Below are 15,058 nucleotides of genomic sequence, written 5' to 3' on the forward strand. Positions count from 1 at the left end.
AGCATCATGCTACCTGACTTCAAACTACACTACAAGGCTACAGTAGTCAAAACAGCATGGTACTGGTACAAAAACAGGTATATAGACCAATGGAACAGAATAGAGAGCCCAGAAATAAGGTTGGACATCTACGACCATCTGATCTTTAACAAAGCTGACAAAAACAAGCAATAAGGGACTTAAGTGTAAAACCCAAATATAAAAACCTTGGAAGACAACCTAGGCAATACCATCCTGGACATAGGAATGAGCAAAGATTTCACAGCAAAGACACCAAAAGCAATAGCAACAAAAGCAAAAATTGACAAGTGGAATCTATTCAAACTTAAAAGCATCTGCACAGCAAAACAAACTATCAACCGAGTAAACAGACAACCCATAGAATGAGACAAAATATATGCAAACTATGCATCTGACAAAGATCTAATATCCAGCATCTATAAGGAAATTTAACACATTTACAAGAGTAAAACAAACAACTCCATTAAAAAGCGGACAAAGAGCATGAACAGAAATTTCTCAAAAGAGGACATACATACAGCCAACAAGCATATTTTAAAAAGCTCAATATCAGTGATCACTAGAGAAATACAAATCAAAGCCACAATGATCATTTAACAATAGTAATTCTTCTGTTTCATAAGCATGGAATGTTTTACCATTTGTTTGTGTCATCTACAATTTCCTTCATCAATGTTTTGTATTTTTCCTTGTAGAGATCTTTAACCATCTTGGTTTGTAGATACTTTTTGTTGTTGTTGTTGTGGTTGAAAACAGAATTATGTTCTTTATTTGATTGTTAGCTTGATAGTTATTGGTGTATAAAAATTCTACTGATATTTATATGTTGGTTCTGTATCCTGAAAACTTACTGAATTTTTAAAATCAAATCTAAGATATTTTGGTGGAGTCTTTAGAGTTTTTACATGTAAGATCACATTGTCAGCAAACAGAGATCATTTGACTTTCTCTGTTTCAAATTTGGCTACCTTTTATTTCTTTCGCTTACCTGATTGCTCTGGCTAGGACTTCCAGGACTACATTGAATGGGAGTAATGAAATTGACCAAACAAGATTAGGACATCCTTGTCTTGTTTTAGTTTTTAGGGGGAATTCTTTCAACTTTTACCCATTCAGTGTGATGTTGGCTGAGGGTTTATTTTATATGGTCTTTATTATGTTGAGATATGTTCCTTCTATGCCTAGAAGGCAATACAAAAAGGAACTCTAGAAACGATATGAAAACACTGAAATTTAAAAACATGCCCTGAATGACCATTGAGTCAATGATGAAATTAATATGGAACTTAAAATAATTTTTAATTATTGCATGAAATGAAAACATAACATACCAAAATATTTAGGATACAGCAAAAGCAGTACCAAGTGAAAAGTTTATAGCATTTTTTGATGCCTACATGAAAAATACGGAAAGATTACAAATTAGCAGCCTAATATCACACCTCAAGGAACTTTAGAAAAACAAAAACAAATCAAATCCAAAGCTAGCAGTAGAAAAGAAATAACAAAGATCAGAGTAGAATTAAATGAAAATGAGACCAAGAAAATAATGCAAGGATTTGTGAAACCAATAGTTGGTTCTTTAAAAAGATAAACAAAATTGGCCAGGCACGGTGGCTCACGCCTCTAATCCCAGCACTTTGGAAGGCCGATGTGGGCGGATCACGAGGTCAGGAAATCGAGACCGTCCTGGCTAACATGGTGAAACCCTGTCTGTACTGAAAATACAAAAAATTAGCTGAGTGTGGTGGCAGGCGCCTGTAGTCCCAGCTACTCAGGAGGCTGAGGCAGGAGAATGGTGTGAACCCGGGAGGTGGAGCTTGCAGTGAGCGGAGATTGTGCCACTGCATTCCAGCCTGGGCAACAGAGAGAGACTCTATCTCAAAAAAAAAAAAAAAGAAAAGAAAAGATAAACAAAATTGACAACTCAGTAGCTGGACTAATCAAAAAAAGAAGAGAAGATCCAAATAAACACAATCAGAAATGAAAAAGAAAACATTACAACATATATCACAGAAATACAAAAGATTTTCAGAGACTCTTATTAACAACTATACATTTACAAACTAGAAAACCTAAAAGAAATGGATACATTCTTGGAAACATACAAATGCCAAGATTGAACCAGGAAGAAATAGAAATCCTGAAGAGACCAATAAATACTATTGAGATTGAACTAGTAATAAAAATCTTCCAACAAAGTAAAGCCCAGGACCAGATGTATTCACAGCATAAGTTCTATTAAATGTACAGTGAAGAACTTGTACCAATCCTCCTGAAACTATTTCAAAAAATTAAGGAGGAGAGAATTACCCCTAACTCATTCTAGGAAGCCAGTATCATCCAAGACAATGATATAACAACAACAACAAAAACAACTGAAAATCAATATCCTTGATGAACATAGATGCAAAAATTCTCAACAAAATACTAGCAACGAAGTCCACCAGCATATCAAAAAAATCAAGATCAAACTCATGATGAAGTGGGTTCTATTCCAGGGATGAAAGGATGGTTCAACCTACAAAAATCAATAAATGTGATTCATCACATAAACAAAAAATTAAAGACAAAAACTATATGATCATCTCAACAGATGCAGAGAAAGCATTTGATAAAACTCAGCATCCCTTCCTTCATGATACAAACCATTTACTTTTAACATGAATCTTTATATTTAAAGTGGGTTTCTTGTAGCTCACATATAATTGAGTTGTTGTTGTTCTTTTTTTATCCACTCTGACAATATATGTCTTTTAATTGGTGTAATGTGACCAGTCACATTTAAAGTAATTATTGATATAGCTGGATTAATATCTACCATATTTGTAGCTGTTTCCTATTTGTTGCACTTTATCTTTTCCTTTATTTTTCTTTTGCTCTCACTTTAATTGAACATTTTATATAATTCCATTTTATCTCTCCTTTCAGCATATCAGTAATGCTACTAACAAAAAACTTACTACTTTTCCTCAAGTTTCCAATATACATTTCTAACTAATCTAAATTTAACTTCAAATAGCACAACATCACCTCACATGTAATGCAAGTGCCTCATAATAATATTCTCAATCCCTCCCTCCTGTCCTTTGTGAATTGCTTCATTTCTTTAACTTATTTATGTTATGATCGCTTAATGCATTGTTACTAATATTGCTTTAAACAAAGTTACCTTTCATATCAATTAAAACTAAAAAATAAAATATTTTATTTTACCTTCATTTATTCTTTCTCTGATGCCCTACCTTTCTTTATGTAAGTCCAATTTTCTGACATCATTTCCCTCCTGCCCAAAGATCTTTTATTATTATTAATTATTATTATTATTATTATACTTTAAGTTCTAGGGTACATGTGCATAATGTGCAGGTTTGTTACATAGGTATACACGTGCCATGTTGGTTTACTGCACCTATCAACTTGTCATTTACATTAGGTATTTCTTCTAATGCTATCCCTCCCCTAGGCCCTCACCCCCCAACAGGCCCTGGTGTGTGATGTTCCCCTCCAAAGACCTTTTAAATGTCATGCACAGCAGATCTGCTGGTTGCAAGTTCACTCAGCTTTTGTCAGATAAATTTGTTATTTCTCTTTAACTTTGGAAGGATAATTTTCACTGGATATAGAATTCTAGGCTGGTGTTTTGTTTCCTTTCAACACTTTAAATATTTCACTCCACTTTGTTTCCACTTGCATTGTTTTTGACAAAAAGTCTGCTATTCCTATTCTTATTCCTGATAAGTAGGTATTTTATTTCTCTGACTTCTTTCAAGGTGTTCTCTTTGTAAAGCCTCTGAGCCCAAGCCTGCAGGTATACATCCAGATGGCCTGAAGCAACTGAAGAATCACAAAAGAAGTGAAAATGGCCGGTTCCTGCCTTAACTGATGACATTACCTTGTGAAATTCCTTCTCCTGGACAATGAATCTCAGGAGCTCCCCCACTGAGCACCTTGTGACCCCCCTGCCTCTGCCTGCAAGAGAACAACCCCCTTTGACTGTAATTTTCCACTACCTACCCAAATCCTATAAAACTGCCCCACCCCTAACTCCCATTGCTGACTCTCTTTTAGGACTCAGCCCACCTGCACCCAGGTGATTAAAAAGCTTTATTGCTCACACAAAGCCTGTTGGTGGTCCCTTTACATGGATGCACATGACACTCTTGACTTTGATTTTCTGCAGTATGAATATGGTAAGAAGAGTATGTATTTGCTGTTGGTGGTGGTGTTTGTTTTGTTGCTGCTGTTGTTGCTTTTTGTCTTTATTATGCTTGGGGTTCTCTAAACTTTCTGTATCTGTGATTTGGCGTCTATCATTAATTTTGGAAAGCTCTTTGCTGTTATTACTTCAATGTTTGGGGTTCTCTAAACTTTCTATATCTGTGATTTGGTGTCTCATTAATTTTGGAAAGCTCTTTGCTGTTATTACTTCAAATTTTTTTTTTCTGTTTGGTTCTGTCTTTCTTTTCCTTTTGGTATTCCAAAGTTTCTCACAGTTCTATAATCTTCTAATAATATCTCAGTCTTTTATTGGACACATGTCTCAGGGCTGAGGCCTTCCTATGTGTTTCTCAAATGGTATAGCATTTCCTCCCCTGCTTTCTAGCTGCAACATTTCCACTGCATTTCCTTGAAGTCCCCAAAACCTGTTGGCTATATTTTTCCCTTCATGTGTGAGACAGGAAGAGAAGAGTGGATTAGACTGAGAAAAACGCCTTTTCTTAAACTGAAATACATCTCTCCACATTCTCTTCTTCTGGAGGGCAGCTCTTTGTTGTAGAGAACACTCTGGGTGTGTTTCACAATTTTGATTCTTCCCTATTCTATGCCACAGCCAGGAAAGGGTCTTTCTTGGATCTTTACTTTGAGGATATGATAGGATTCCTTGAAATAGAGCCCATGCAAATATGGGATTTCCTAAAACTGTGGTCCCCAAAAGGCTCTCCCTCTCATGCTATTATACAGTTAGCCTCCGTCAGTTTGTTAAAATTGCAATTTCAGTATCTTTACAGGGTATATCGCTCTATTACATTCTGCTCCATTGTTGCTGTATTTTTCTGATTGTACCTGTCTCTAGATTTCAGATTGCAATTTGCCCTGTGACCTCAGTTTTCTGATAAGTAGCATAAAACAAAAGTAATTTTTCAGAATTTTCAGCTTTTTCTTATTGTGGGCATGGGAGTAAGAACTTCGAAGCTCTTACATGTTGGAGCCAAAATTGGAACTCCCATGCATGGGGGTTATGATAAATAGTAATCATTCATCTTCAAAACCACTGATACCAGCTTGGCCAAAAATATGCTTAAGAAAAATCTTTCTTTATGCTAATATCAGACTCTGTATGGTTCTTAGCCCTTTCTCATCCCTGCAGCTAAAGGCATGTGGTCCTCTGTTCCTATACCAAACAGTATCAGTTAAGATGGAGATTTCAGGGGCCTTGTTTTTACATACTGTTGAAATCAATCCTGCTTTAGCTAAGTCTGTTTTGGGCCTAATTTCCAGATTCCTAATTCTTGGGATTGTTTTCTCCAGCTGAGGAATTCTTAACCAAACAAGAGACTTGTTTATTCATTTCCTAATCTGATGATTCCCTTTCTATCACCTGTTTTTAAGACTTAATTCCTGCCTCTAAACTCCAGCTAAGTGTTGCCTTTTGAGCCTAATCCTTATATCTCTGGAAGTCAGTATTTTCTACCTGTCAGGCCTCTGAGCTCAAGCTAAGCCATCATATCCCCTGTGACCTGCACATACACATCCAGATGGCTGGTTCCTGCCTTAACTGATGACATTCCACCACAAAAGAAGTGAAAATGGCCTGTTCCTGCCTTAACTGATGACATTGTCTTGTGAAATTCCTTCTCCTGGCTCAAGAGCTCCCCCACTGAGTACCTTGTGACCCCCACTCCTGCCCACCAGAGAACAACCCCCCTTTTTCCTTTACCTACCCAAATCCTATAAAACGGCCACACCCCTATCTCCCTTCGCTGACTCTCTTTTCAGACTCAGCCCGCCAGCACCCAGGTGATTAAAAACTTTATTGCTCACACAAAGCCTGTTTGGTGGTCTCTTCACAGGGACATGCATGAAATTTGGTGCCATGACTCGGATCGGGGGACCTCCTTTGGGAGATCAATCCCCTGTCCTCCTGATCTTTGCTCCATGAGAAAGATCCACCTACCACCTCAAGTCCTCAGACTGACCAGCCCAAGAAACATCTCACCAATTTCAAATCCGGTAAGCAGCCTCTTTTTACTCTTTTCTCCAACTTCCCTCACTATCCCTCAACCTCTTTCTCCTTTCAATCTTGGTGCCACACTTCAGTCTCTCCCTTCTCTTAATTTCAATTCCTTTCATTTTCTGGTAGAGACAAAGGAGACATGTTTTATCCATGGACCCAAAACTCCTGCACCAGTCATGGACTGGGAAGGCAGCCTTCCCTTGGTGTTTAATCATTTCAGGGACGCCTCTCAGATTATTCATCCAGGTTTCAGAGGTGTCAGACCATGCAGGGATGCTTGCCTTGGTCTTTCACCCTTAGCGGCAAGTCCTGCTTTTCTGGGGGAGAGGCAAGTACCCCAACCCCTTCTCTCCATGTCTCTACCCCTTCTCCACCTTTCTGGGGGGCAAGAAACCCCCAATCCCTTCTCCTTCACTCTTAGCGGCAAGTCCCGCTTTTCTAGGGGAGGGGCAAGTACCCCAACCTATCTCTGCACCCCAATCCCTTATTTCTGCACCCCAACCTCTTATCTCTGCACCCCAATCCCTTATTTCCATGCCCCGACCTCTTATCTCTGCACCCAGATCCCTTATTTCCATGCCCCGGCCTCTTATCTCTGCGCCCCATCCCTTATTTCCACGCCCTGACCCCTTTCCCACTTTTCTGGAAGGTAAGAACCCCCAAACCCCTTCCCTCTATGTCTCTACTCTCTCTTTTCTCTGGGCTTGCTTCCTTCACTATGGGCAACATTGCACCCTCCATTCCTCCTTCTTCTCCCTTAGCCTGTGTTCTCAAAAACTTAAAACCTCTTCAACTCACACCTGACCTAAAACCTAAATGCCTTATTTTCTTCTGCAATGCCCCTTGACCCCAATACAAACTCAACAGTAGTTCCAAATAGCCAGAAAATGGCACTTTCAATTTTTCCATCCTGCAAGATCTAAATAATTCTTGTTGTAAAATAGGCAAATGGTCTGAGGTGCATGACATCCAGGCATTCTTTTACACATTGGTCCCTTCCTAGTCTCTGTGCCCAATGCAACTCATCCCAAATCCTCCTTCTTTTCCTCCCGCCTGTCCCCTCAGTCCCAACCCCAAGCATCGCTGAGTCTTTCTAATCTTCCTTTTCTACGGACCCATCTGACCTCTCCCCTCCTCGCCAGGCCGAGCTAGGTCCCAATTCTTCCTCAGCCTCCGCTCCTCCACCCTATAATCCTTTTATCACCTCTCCTCCTCACACCCAGTCCAGCTTACAGTTTCATTCCGTGACTAGCCCTCCCCGACCTGCCCAGCAATTTCCTCTTAAAAAGGTGGCTGAAACTAAAGGCACAGTCAAGGTTAATGCTCCTTTTTCTTTATCAGAACTCTCCCAAATCAGTGAGCATTTAGGCTCTTTCATCAAATATGAAAAACCCAGCCCAGTTCATGGCTCATTCAGCAGCAACCCTGAGACGCTTTACAGTCCTAGACCCTAAAAGATTAAAAGGCCATCTTATTCTCAATATACATTTTATTACCCAATCTGCTCCCGACATTAAATAAAGCTCCAAAAATTAAATTCCGGCCCTCAAACCCCACAACAGGACTTAATTAACTTCACCTTCGAGGTGTACAATTAATAGAGTAGAGGCAGCCAAGTAGCAACATATTTCTGAGTTGCAATTCTTTGCCTCCACTGAGACAAACCCCAGCCACGTCTACAGCACACAAGAACTCCAAATGCCTGAACCGCAGCTGCAAAGGGTTCCTCCAGAAACTCCTCTCCCAGGAGCTTGCTACAAGTGCCAGAAATCTGACCACTGGGCCAAGGAATGCCCACAGCCCAGGATTCCTCTTAAGCCGTATCCCATCTGTGTAGGACCCCACTGAAAATCAGACTGTTCAACTCACCTGGCAGCCACTCCCAGAGCCCCTGGAACTCTGGCCCAAGGCTCTCTGACTGACTCCTTCCCAGATCTTCTCAGCTTAGCAGCTGAAGACTGACACTGCCCGATCGCCTCAGAAGCCTACAGGAACATCACAGACGCTCTAGGTAACTCTCACAGTGGAAGGTAAGTCCGTCCCCTTCTTAATACAGAGGCTACTCACTCCACATTACCTTATTTTCAAGGGCCTGTTTCCCTTGCTTCCATAACTGTCATGCGTATTGACGGCCAGGCTTCTAAACCTCTTAAAACTCCCCAGCTCTGTTGCCAACTTAGACAATACTCTTTTAAGCACTCCTTTTAATTATCCCCACCTGCCCAGCTCCCTTATTAGGCTGAGATACTTTAACTAAATTATCTGCTTCCCTGACTGTTCCTAGGCTACAGCCACACCTCATTGCTGCCTTTTCCCCCAGTTCAAAGCCTCCTTCCCATCCTCCCCTTGTATCTCCCCACCTTAACCCACAAGTATGACACCTCTACTCCCTCCTTAGTGACCGATTATGCACCCCTTACCATCCCATTAAAACCTAATCACCCTTACCCCACTCAATGACAATATCCCATCCCACAGCATGCTTTGAAAGGATTAAAGCCTGTTATCACTCGTCTGTTACAGCATGGCCTTTTAAAGCCTATAAACTCTTCTTACCATTCCCCCATTTTACCTGTCCTAAAATCAGACAAGGCTTAGAGGTTAGTTCAGAATCTGCGCCTTATCGACCAAATTGTTTTGCCTATCCACCCCATGGTGCCAAACCCATATACTCTCCTATCCTCAATACCTCCCTCTACAACCCATTATTCTGTTCTGGATCTCAAACATGCTTTCTTTATTATTCCTTTGCACCCTTCATCCCAGCCTCTCTTCGCTTTCACTTAGACTGACCCTGACACCCATTAGGCTCAGCAAATTACCTGGGCTGTACTGCTGCAAGGCTTCACAGATAGCCCCCATTACTTCAGTCAAGCACAAATTTCATCCTCATCTGTTACCTATCTCGGCATAATTCTCATAAAAATACACGTGCTCTCCCTGCTGATCATGTCTGATTAATCTCCCAAACCTCAATCCCTTACAAAACAACAACTCCTTTCCTTCCTAGGCATGGGTAGTGCGGTCAGAATTCTTACACAAGTGCCAGGACCACACCCTGTAGCCTTTCTGTCCAAACAACTTGACCTTACTGTTTTAGCCTAGCCCTCATGTCTGCATGTAGTGGCTGCCGCTGCTTTAATATTTTCAGAGGCCCTAAAAATCACAAACTATGCTCAACTCACTCTCTACAGTTCTCATAACTTCCAAAATCTATTTTCTTCCTCACACCTGATGCATATACTTTCTGCTCCCCGGCTCCTTCAGCTGTACTCACTCTTTGTTAAGTCCCACAATTACCATTGTTCCTGGCCTGGACTTCAATCCGGCCTCCCACATTATTCCTGATACCACACCTGACCCTCATGACTGTATCTCTCTGATCCACCTGACATTCACCCCATTTCCCCATATTTCCTTCTTTCCTGTTCCTCACCCTGATCACGCTTGATTTATTGATGGCAGTTCCACCAGGCCTAATCGCCACACACCAGCAAAGGCAGGCTATGCTATAGTACAAGCCACTAGCCCGCCTCTTAGAACCTCTCATTTTCTTTCCATCGTGGAAACCTATCCTCAAGGAAATAACTTCTCAGTGTTCCATCTGCTATTCTACTACTCCTCAGGGATTATTCAGGCCCCCTCCCTTCCCTACACATCAAGCTCGAGGATTTGCCCCCACCGAGGACTGGCAAATTAGCTTTACTCAACATGCCCCAAGTCAGATAACTAAAATACCTCTTAGTCTAGGTAGACACTTGCACTGGATAGGTACAGGCCTTTCCTACAGGGTCTGAGAAGGCCACCACAGTCATTTCTTCCCTTCTGTCAGACATAATTCCTCAGTTTAGCCTTCCCACCTTTATACAGTCTGATAACAGATCAGCCTTTATTAGTCAAATCGGCCGAGCAGTTTTTCAGGCTCTTAGTATTCAGCGAAACCTTTATATCCCTTACGGTCCTCCGTCTTCAGGAAAAGTAGAACGGACTAAAGGTCTTTTAAAAACACACCTCACCAAGCTCAGCCACCAACTTAAAAAGGACTGGACAATACTTTTACCACTTTCCCTTCTCAGAAGTCAGACCTGTCCTCAGAATGCTACAGGGTACAGCCCATTTGAGCTCCTGTATAGATTCTCCTTTTTATTAGGCCCCAGTCTCATTCCAGACACCAGACCAACTTGAACTATGCCCCAAAAAAACTTGTCATCCCTACTATCTTCTGTCTAGTCATACTCCTATTCACCATTCTCAACTACTCATACATGCCCTGCTCTTGTTTACACTGCTGGTTTACACTGTTTCTCCAAGCCATCACAGCTGATATCTCCTGGTGCTATCCCCAAACTGCGACTCTTATCTCTTGAAGTAAATAAATAATCTTTGCTGACAGGACTATGCTGAATCTCCTTAGGCACTCTCTAATTAGATGTCCTAGGTCCTCCCAATTCTTAGGCCTTTAATACCTGTTTTTCTCCTTCTCTTATTCTGTTTAGTTTTTCAATTCATACAAAACCATATCCAGGCCATCACCAATAATTCTAAATGACAAATGTTTCTTCTAACAACCCCACAGTATCACCCCTTACCACAAGATCTTCCTTCAGCTTAATCTCTCCCACTCTAGGTTCCCACATCGCCCCTAATCCCGCTTGAAGCAGCCCTGAGAAACATCGCCCATTATCTCTCCATACCACCCCCAAAAATTTTCACCACCCCAACACTTTACCACTATATCGTTTTATTTTTCTTATTAATATAAGAAGACAGGAATGTCAGGCCTCTGAGCCCAAGCTAAGCCATCATATCCCCTGTGGCCTCCAGGTACACATCCAGATGGCCAGTTCCTGCCTTAACTGATGACATTGTCTTGTGAAATTCCTTCTCCTGGCTCATCCTGGCTCAAAAGCTCCCCCACTGCGTACCTTGTGACCCCCACTCCTGCTCGCCAGAGAACAACCCCCCTTTTCCCTTTACCTAACCAAATCCTATAAAATGGCCCCATCCCATCTCCCTTCGCTGACTCTCTTTTCGGACTCAGCCCACCTGCACCCAGGTGAAATAAACAGCCATGTTGCTCACACAAAGCCTGTTTGGTGGTCTCTTCACACGGACGTGCATGAAACTACCTACACCCATACGGAAGGGAACAAATCATGGTAAACCACAAGCACTAGTAGCATTTATGATAGTTGCTGAAGATCCTCCTTAGCTCCCAGCCTTCTGTTCTGTTCCAAGTCAGCCTGCCTCCTGATGCTAGATGTTCTTCCTTCTCCCTGACCTTTATAAGAGATCATGGAATTGAGGGCTGCACTGGAGCCTACCTCTGCTTTTATGGAACACACTGAATCTACTAAAATCAGTGTTTTCTCACTAAAAGCAAGATCTCAATTATGTAAATAGTACAGGACTTCAAAAATCTCATTCACTGGTGATTTCAGGTAGTTGGATCTAGGATACTGAGGGAGACAGAGCATGATCAAGCTTGTTCCTTGATTGGCCAGATAGTTAATTCAGTTCAGTATTTGCTCTGCATAGACAGAGATGTATAGTTGTACATAATTGTTTATTTTTGATCCTAAAAGTCAGTCGTGCTAAGTAACTAGTTACATACATTTAGTGCTAGCACACACATTTTTAGTTATAGTCTTTAGAAAAACTATAAGCTGTGTTTGAATTATGCTTCAACCACTAACTTTGTGACCTTGGCTAAATCACATAAACTCCCCATATCACTTTCCTTAGTCTTAAATAAAGATAACACACAGTGAGTGCTCAGGAAATACCAACTCCTCTTTACCCCCGTACATACTGCTCAGCCTGAATGTTGCATCTTCTGGGCCTTGCTCACTTTTGCCAATGTGTGACTTGCTACAAAAACATGTGTTCATGGATGATATGTCTTTTCAAAAACCTTCCCTCTATGCCTATCACGCTGGTATTTTTTTAAGTTAGTCTATCACTGAAAATTCACAAACTCATACCTGCCTGTTGAAACTATGTCCTTGCTTCACATTCTAACTGAAGATCTAACTGTGATAAAATATTTTTCACTCTCACTATCCACGTTGTTTTACACATCTACACTGGTGTCTGTCAACTTTGCAACAGAATACACTTATATGTAAACCTCTTTCACTAAACCATGAACCCATAGAGTGCCAACCATTTACAATTAGTGTCAATGTGGAATTTTGTTCTCAACAGATACTGGGTCAATTAAATATTTTATCAAATAATGATCACTGCACCTGAATACCAGATATGTTGACATTTCCTTTTAAACTGGAGTACATTTATCTCCATTACAGGGACTGTGTGGTCTAACGTTTATAAACACTGTGCATAGCATTGAACCATGAAGTTAACATTTATTAATCAATTTTGAGGCCTTAGTGTATTTCATAGTTTAAATTGGTGTTCTGATCAAAAGAAAATAAGAAAATGGTGGAACAAAAGTTTTAGAAAAAAAGGGTAGGGAAAGAGGCAAGAAGGAAGTAACAAAATGAAGATTCCTAGCCCTATAGCAACAAATATCTAGCAGGTGCTGAATGGTTGTTTTTCGTTTTTTGTTTTTTTTGTTTTTTTTTTTCAGAAAAGTAGTGGAATGCTACAGCCTAGTCAGTTTTGAGAAAAGGCTAACCAACAGCAACAACAACAGATCATAGTCATGCTCAGATTGCACATGAACAAAAAAATGTTGGAGAGAAACCATTGAAATAACTCACCGGTCCTCTTGTGTTGCTGCTTATCTGATTATCTGAGGTCAAGGGAACTGAGGACAACAAAGGAAATTAGGTCTTTCATAGTTCTCATTAAATGCTGGAGGAGTCTGACTACTGCTGAGCTGAGCACTTCAGCGGCTTTGGAAAAGGAAGTGTGGTTACTTATTTCACCACCTTCATTGTGCTGGAGGAAATAAGAAATAGCTCTGAGACTAATAATAACAGAAACGGCATCCACAGCAGCAGAGCCCAGTTGCGCTTCCTAAAGGCAGTATAAATAATTAAGTGTCTCTATAGGCAAGCCACTAGGAATAAATGAAAAAGAGCTGCAATTGCTGATGTGGTTTCACCCCAGTCCTGCCCATGTTTCTTAACAGGAAAGGGAGTTGCAATGCCAATAATAAAATCTTAGAGCTGGAAAGAACATTTATTTGCCTGTTTATTCATTCATTTACTCAGTCATTATTGGGCACTTACAGTAGACTAGTCGTTATGTTACCTACTAGGAGCTTGGATATCACCCACTTTTATGTCTTCATTCTTTGAGAGAAGAGCTATCTACATGGTGAGTCCAAAAGTGCACAAGAGGAAACCTGGCTTGTCCAAACCAAGGGCTATAACTTAGTTTCCTAACTGCCCAGCAAAAATATTTTCAATTAGGCTCCACTTTAACTCTTAAAAATGTGGCTTGTGAGTTACTTGATGAATAATTTTACTTTCTTGATTATATTAAGCACAAAAAGGAAGAGAAACACAATTACAATATTAAAATTGTGAAAGGCATCTCACCAAGGTGCTGCTTCTGAGAACTCCATGTCTCCATTGCTTATTTGAAACCTTTATTTTGCTTGGCCTCTGGGTCCCACTGCCTCTGGATTTACTTCTCACCTGCTGACTGCTCCTTCTTTTTTACTTTTTCTGTGTGCTCTCCATCTTCCTGACCTCTTTAATTTGAATGTCCTAGGACTCAGCCCTTTGGCTTCTCTTTGCAATCAGTGCACACACCCTAGATTTACCCATCCAATGCCACAGCCTTAAATAACATCAATATTCTTCTGATGGCTCTCAAATTAATATATTTGCTCTGACGTCCCTCTTTAATTCTACATGTATATCAGACTGTCTGTCTATTTGGCAGCCCCAGTGTGATGTTCCTCTAGAATCACAACCTTAACATATGTAAAACAAACTCTTTTCACCCCACCCCTCACCAAAAAAATCTATTTTTTATATACCTATCCATTCAAGAAAAGGAAACCTTCTTCTTTCATTTGCTCAGGTAAAACACTATGAGTAACCGGTTCCTCTAATTTCTCTATTTCCCATATTCAGTCCATGAGCAAATTTTACAACTGTAACTTTGAAATAATACACACAGCATCCAATCACTTATCTAAACTCTGTCGCTGCCGCTCGGGTCTAAGCACCATCATGTCTCACCTGGATTATTGCGACAGTCTTCTTAATGGGTTTTCTGCATTTCCTTTTTGCTCCACTGTAGTCTATGCTTCTCAGAGCAGCCTAAGTCACTCCTCTGCTCAAAATGCTCCAATGCACACTGCACTCTATCAAAGCTCTAACTATTGCTAAAATGACCCATTGTCTCCTTTATTCCTGCTACCTCTCAAGTCACATGCCCTATCCCCTATGCCTCCTCCAACTGTCCCTCTGACGCAGCTATGGAGTACCTTGCTGTTCCTCAAACACAGTAAGCACACCCTATCTTAGGGTGTTTGCATTATCTATTCCCACTGCACGGTGTGCTTTTTTTTGCTATGCACCCGCATGGTTTATCTTCACAGAGATCTTGGCTAACACTAGCACCTTTTCACTCTATGGTCCTTTCCTCTGCTTTGTTTTTCTCTTTGCACCTTTTACCGTCTGATCCATACTTTTTGTTTGTTTTCCCCTCAAGGACATAAGCACCATGACAATAGGAATGCCACTTTATTTATTTATGTCTCCTTCTACGTAAGTGCATTGGCCCCAGAAATCTAGACCTCTAATTTTAAAGAGGCCATTTTTTTTTCCTCCAGCTTCAAAATAATTGCACTTTAAAATTGTAATACTTTGT

The 15,058-nt window shown here is 40.7% G+C and overlaps 1 long non-coding RNA gene across 1 annotated transcript; it reads left to right on the top strand.

Moving 5' to 3' along the window:
- The first annotated feature begins 3,805 nt into the window (after positions 1–3,805).
- Positions 3,806–13,916, top strand: LOC134810922 (uncharacterized). Its single transcript, XR_010159679.1, has 3 exons — positions 3,806–4,214; positions 6,096–6,255; positions 8,097–13,916. It is a non-coding gene; the product is annotated as an uncharacterized LOC134810922 (long non-coding RNA).
- Positions 13,917–15,058: the final 1,142 nt, after the last annotated feature.

The sequence above is a fragment of the Pan troglodytes genome, chromosome 7 (assembly GCF_028858775.2).
Source record: "Pan troglodytes isolate AG18354 chromosome 7, NHGRI_mPanTro3-v2.0_pri, whole genome shotgun sequence".
NCBI lineage: Eukaryota > Metazoa > Chordata > Mammalia > Primates > Hominidae > Pan > Pan troglodytes.